Below are 5,000 nucleotides of genomic sequence, written 5' to 3' on the forward strand. Positions count from 1 at the left end.
CGCTCGCCGTCAGCCGCACTGGGACTTCCGTACGTCACAACTCGGCGCGCTCGAAAAGCGCGCAGATTCGACGCTGGACTCTTCCCGGTTCACTCGCCGTTACTCAGGGAATCCCTGTTGGTTTCTTTTCCTCCGCTTAATAATATGCTTAAATTCAGCGGGTGCTCTCGCCTGAACTCAGGTCGTATGTGTCAAGCGGGCCGCTTCTTACACGGCCCGCTGGCATCGCAAGTCGTCGCCGCCGGCGCCGACCGAGCGCGTACCGTCGCCGCCTTGGCCCACGGTCGGTCTTGATCTCGTGACCGGACCGACCGACCTGGACCCGCCCCTCGAACGTAGTTGAACACGTCGAGGGGCCGGCGGTGTACGGGACACGCGGTCGCGCCGAGAAAGCTCGGCGACCGCTTCAACTTGGGGCGACGCCCGGCCGTCTTTGCAGAGGCCAGGCGACGGCCCTCGGGTGAGGACGAACGCGACCCTGAGGCAGACGCGGTCCCGGGATTGACCCGAGACCGCAATTCGCGTTCAGAAGGTCGACGTTCAATGTGTTCTGCAATTCACATTACTTCTCGCACTTGGCTGCGTCCTTCATCGACTCGCGAGCCGAGTGATCCACCGTTAAGAGTCGTCCTCGACGTTTCGCCCGGCGCCGAAGCGCGCGGACGTCACACTGTGGGATCGACCACAAAACCACCACCGACAACAACTGCACAAAAACACCAACAAACGGCGCCGAGCGACCGCCGGGCTGGGCCGGCGGCACATCGAGCGCGGTGCCCAGAAGCCACCATCGCACTCGGCTGCCTTGCTATGCCAACGTGTTACGCGTGTCGCACGGGGCGGAACCCCGATTGACGGCCGCCCTCTCGGCGGCACTCAAAGACAATTCAGTGCGCGGTCGGCCGGGGCCTACCACCACCTTCGGTAATGATCCTTCCGCAGGTTCACCTACGGAAACCTTGTTACGACTTTTACTTCCTCTAAATGATCAAGTTTGATCGTCTTCTCGACACGCCGACGCGGCCGTTGCCAGCCGCGACGGGGCCGATCCAAGGATCTCACTAAACCATTCAATCGGTAGTAGCGACGGGCGGTGTGTACAAAGGGCAGGGACGTAATCAACGCAAGTTGATGACTTGCGCTTACTGGGAATTCCTCGTTCAAGGGAAACAATTGCAAGTCCCTATCCCAATCACGAATGAGGTTCAACGGGTTACCCGGACCTTTCGGCCTAGGTTAGACACTCGCTGCTTCACTCAGTGTAGCGCGCGTGCGGCCCCGGACATCTAAGGGCATCACAGACCTGTTATTGCTCAATCTCGTGTGGCTAAACGCCACTAGTCCCTCTAAGAAGTTAGACGCCGACCGAGAAGGTCGCGTAACTATTTAGCATGCCAGAGTCTCGTTCGTTATCGGAATTAACCAGACAAATCGCTCCACCAACTAAGAACGGCCATGCACCACCACCCACAGAATCAAGAAAGAGCTCTCAATCTGTCAATCCTACCTGTGTCCGGGCCGGGTGAGTTTCCCCGTGTTGAGTCAAATTAAGCCGCAGGCTCCACTCCTGGTGGTGCCCTTCCGTCAATTCCTTTAAGTTTCAGCTTTGCAACCATACTTCCCCCGGAACCCAAAGACTTTGGTTTCCCGGAAGCTGCCGGAAAGGTCGTCATGGTAACGCCTCCCGATCGCTAGTTGGCATCGTTTATAGTCAGAACTAGGACGGTATCTGATCGTCTTCGAACCTCTGACTTTCGCTCTTGATTAAAGAAAACATTCTTGGCGAATGCTTTCGCAGTAGTTCGTCTTCCGCCGATCCAAGAATTTCACCTCTAACGGCAGAGTACGGACGCCCCCGTCTGTCCCTCTTAATCATTACCTCGTGCTCCGAAAACCAACAAAATAGAACCGAGGTCCTATTCCATTATTCCATGCAACACTATGCAGGCGAACAGCCTGCTTTGAACACTCTAATTTTTTCAAAGTAAACTTATCGGCCACCGCCGACACTCAGTCAAGAGCACCGACGGAGAACCGAAGGTGAGGCGAACGCAACCAGTGACACGCCTTGCGACGGACCGGCGGCGCTCGCCCAAAATCCAACTACGAGCTTTTCAACCGCAACAACTTTAGCATACACTGTTGGAGCTGGAATTACCGCGGCTGCTGGCACCAGACTTGCCCTCCAATGGATACTCGTTAAGAGTTTTAGGATGTACTCATTCCAATTACAGGGCCTCGTTAGAGTCCTGTATTGTTATTTTTCGTCACTACCTCCCCGTGTCGGGAATGGGTAATTTGCGCGCCTGCTGCCTTCCTTGGATGTGGTAGCCGTTTCTCAGGCTCCCTCTCCGGAATCGAACCCTGATTCCCCGTTACCCGTTATCACAAAGGTAGGCACGTAGCGTACCTTCGACAGTTGATAGGGCAGACACTTGAATGATACGTCGTCGGTGCAGAGACCGTACGATCCGCGTGGTTATCCAGAGTCATCAAACGTCACAGGACGAACCCGGTCGGTTTTGATCTGATAAAAGCGCGCCTCCCGAAGTCGGCGCTTAATGCATGTATTAGCTCTAGAATTACCACAGTTATCCACTTCGCTTACGAGACCAAATAAACCAAGACTGATTTAATGAGCCATTCGCAGTTTCGCTTTACGAGAACTCGTACTTGCACCTGCATGGCTTAATCTTTGAGACAAGCATATCACTACTGGCAGGATCAACCAGATAGCTGCGACAGCTGCGCTCGGCCCTTGCTGGGCCGCCCGGCGCGTGCTCGTCGCATTCGTTTAAGACCGAGGCGATCGCCTGCGGCCGTACTCAGCTTCGACAGTCGCTGGCCGCGACGTCCACGCTCTCGCCGGCAGTGCCAGGCGGAGCGATTTGCGTTTTTTCTTTGCTCGCCCTCTCTCGGGCTCGATCCATTCAGTTTCGCACAAACAAGAGCTCTGCCGGCCGCCTGCAGCGGTGCCTAAAACCCGGGCATAACAATGCGACCGTTCTGCTAGGCCGACAAGCGCTCAAGCCAGACGCTCGATCGAACGCCCCCTACATATTAGTCGAGACAACGGCTCGCTCATTAGCATCGCGTTTGTACTTTAACTTTTTTTGGCTCGGCTTCTTTCGACGCCGATGCCGGCGACGCAGCACTCTCTCGCCCGCCAGCCACCGAGAAAAGGGTGCGCTCCGACCGGCCCCGCACCGCTCTTTCTTGGCTCATTCGAAATTACTGTCTTTCGCTCTGACATGCCTTACCTAGGGTTAGGTTAGTATGCTTGCACGTTTGTACTTTAACTTTTTTCGGCTCGGCTTCTTTCGACGCCGATGCCGGCGACGCAGCACTCTCTCGCCCGCCAGCCACCGAGAAAAGGGTGCGCTCCGACCGGCCCCGCACCGCTCTTTCTTGGCTCATTCGAAATTACTGTCTTTCGCTCTGACATGCCTTACCTAGGGTTAGGTTAGTATGCTTGCACGTTTGTACTTTAACTTTTTTCGGCTCGGCTTCTTTCGACGCCGATGCCGGCGACGCAGCACTCTCTCGCCCGCCAGCCACCGAGAAAAGGGTGCGCTCCGACCGGCCCCGCACCGCTCTTTCTTGGCTCATTCGAAATTACTGTCTTTCGCTCTGACATGCCTTACCTAGGGTTAGGTTAGTATGCTTGCACGTTTGTACTTTAACTTTTTTCGGCTCGGCTTCTTTCGACGCCGATGCCGGCGACGCAGCACTCTCTCGCCCGCCAGCCACCGAGAAAAGGGTGCGCTCCGACCGGCCCCGCACCGCTCTTTCTTGGCTCATTCGAAATTACTGTCTTTCGCTCTGACATGCCTTACCTAGGGTTAGGTTAGTATGCTTGCACGTTTGTACTTTAACTTTTTTCGGCTCGGCTTCTTTCGACGCCGATGCCGGCGACGCAGCACTCTCTCGCCCGCCAGCCACCGAGAAAAGGGTGCGCTCCGACCGGCCCCGCACCGCTCTTTCTTGGCTCATTCGAAATTACTGTCTTTCGCTCTGACATGCCTTACCTAGGGTTAGGTTAGTATGCTTGCACGTTTGTACTTTAACTTTTTTCGGCTCGGCTTCTTTCGACGCCGATGCCGGCGACGCAGCACTCTCTCGCCCGCCAGCCACCGAGAAAAGGGTGCGCTCCGACCGGCCCCGCACCGCTCTTTCTTGGCTCATTCGAAATTACTGTCTTTCGCTCTGACATGCCTTACCTAGGGTTAGGTTAGTATGCTTGCACGTTTGTACTTTAACTTTTTTCGGCTCGGCTTCTTTCGACGCCGATGCCGGCGACGCATCACTCTCTCGCCCGCCAGCCACCGAGAAAAGGGTGCGCTCCGACCGGCCCCGCACCGCTCTTTCTTGGCTCATTCGAAATTACTGTCTTTCGCTCTGACATGCCTTACCTAGGGTTAGGTTAGTATGCTTGCACGTTTGTACTTTAACTTTTTTCGGCTCGGCTTCTTTCGACGCCGATGCCGGCGACGCAGCACTCTCTCGCCCGCCAGCCACCGAGAAAAGGGTGCGCTCCGACCGGCCCCGCACCGCTCTTTCTTGGCTCATTCGAAATTACTGTCTTTCGCTCTGACATGCCTTACCTAGGGTTAGGTTAGTATGCTTGCACGTTTGTACTTTAACTTTTTTCGGCTCGGCTTCTTTCGACGCCGATGCCGGCGACGCAGCACTCTCTCGCCCGCCAGCCACCGAGAAAAGGGTGCGCTCCGACCGGCCCCGCACCGCTCTTTCTTGGCTCATTCGAAATTACTGTCTTTCGCTCTGACATGCCTTACCTAGGGTTAGGTTAGTATGCTTGCACGTTTGTACTTTAACTTTTTTCGGCTCGGCTTCTTTCGACGCCGATGCCGGCGACGCATCACTCTCTCGCCCGCCAGCCACCGAGAAAAGGGTGCGCTCCGACCGGCCCCGCACCGCTCTTTCTTGGCTCATTCGAAATTACTGTCTTTCGCTCTGACATGCCTTACCTAGGGTTAGGT

General features: G+C 55.9%; 2 non-coding genes and 1 pseudogene across 2 annotated transcripts; all 3 read right to left on the minus strand.

Moving 5' to 3' along the window:
* Positions 1 to 185, minus strand: part of LOC144431721 (large subunit ribosomal RNA) — a 3,695-nt pseudogene extending 3,510 nt beyond the window's left edge.
* A 288-nt stretch (positions 186 to 473) lies between these two features.
* LOC144431520 (5.8S ribosomal RNA) lies at positions 474 to 627 on the minus strand. Its single transcript, XR_013480085.1, has one exon. It is a non-coding gene; the product is annotated as a 5.8S ribosomal RNA (ribosomal RNA).
* A 298-nt stretch (positions 628 to 925) lies between these two features.
* On the minus strand, positions 926 to 2,735 carry LOC144431572 (small subunit ribosomal RNA). Its single transcript, XR_013480136.1, has one exon. It is a non-coding gene; the product is annotated as a small subunit ribosomal RNA (ribosomal RNA).
* Positions 2,736 to 5,000: the final 2,265 nt, after the last annotated feature.

This window comes from Styela clava, chromosome 13 (genome assembly GCF_964204865.1).
Source record: "Styela clava chromosome 13, kaStyClav1.hap1.2, whole genome shotgun sequence".
NCBI classification, from domain to species: Eukaryota; Metazoa; Chordata; class Ascidiacea; order Stolidobranchia; family Styelidae; genus Styela; species Styela clava.